The sequence below is a fragment of the Oryx dammah genome, unplaced genomic scaffold, assembly GCF_014754425.2.
Source record: "Oryx dammah isolate SB20612 unplaced genomic scaffold, SCBI_Odam_1.1 HiC_scaffold_1, whole genome shotgun sequence".
NCBI lineage: Eukaryota > Metazoa > Chordata > Mammalia > Artiodactyla > Bovidae > Oryx > Oryx dammah.
In genome coordinates, this window is record NW_024070185.1 from 68,831,463 (window position 1) to 68,831,722 (window position 260).

Genomic DNA, 260 nt, shown 5'->3' on the forward strand with positions numbered 1-260 from the left:
TTCCCAGAACACAGAAAACAGTCCAAACTCTTAGACTAAATAACTTTTGAAAGACTTGCTACAAAGAAATGGCCCAAATGAAAAAAAAAATGTATTCAAGTGTTTCTTTAAGTTTGTTTCATGATAGCAAGCAATCAGAAACAAATCAAACAGGCATACTGGTTAAGCACAGGTGGATGGATTTTGCGGTTAAGCACAGGTGGATGGATTTTGCAAGGTAGCCATTAAAAATGTTACCTCTCACTGCTGCATAGAAAGGC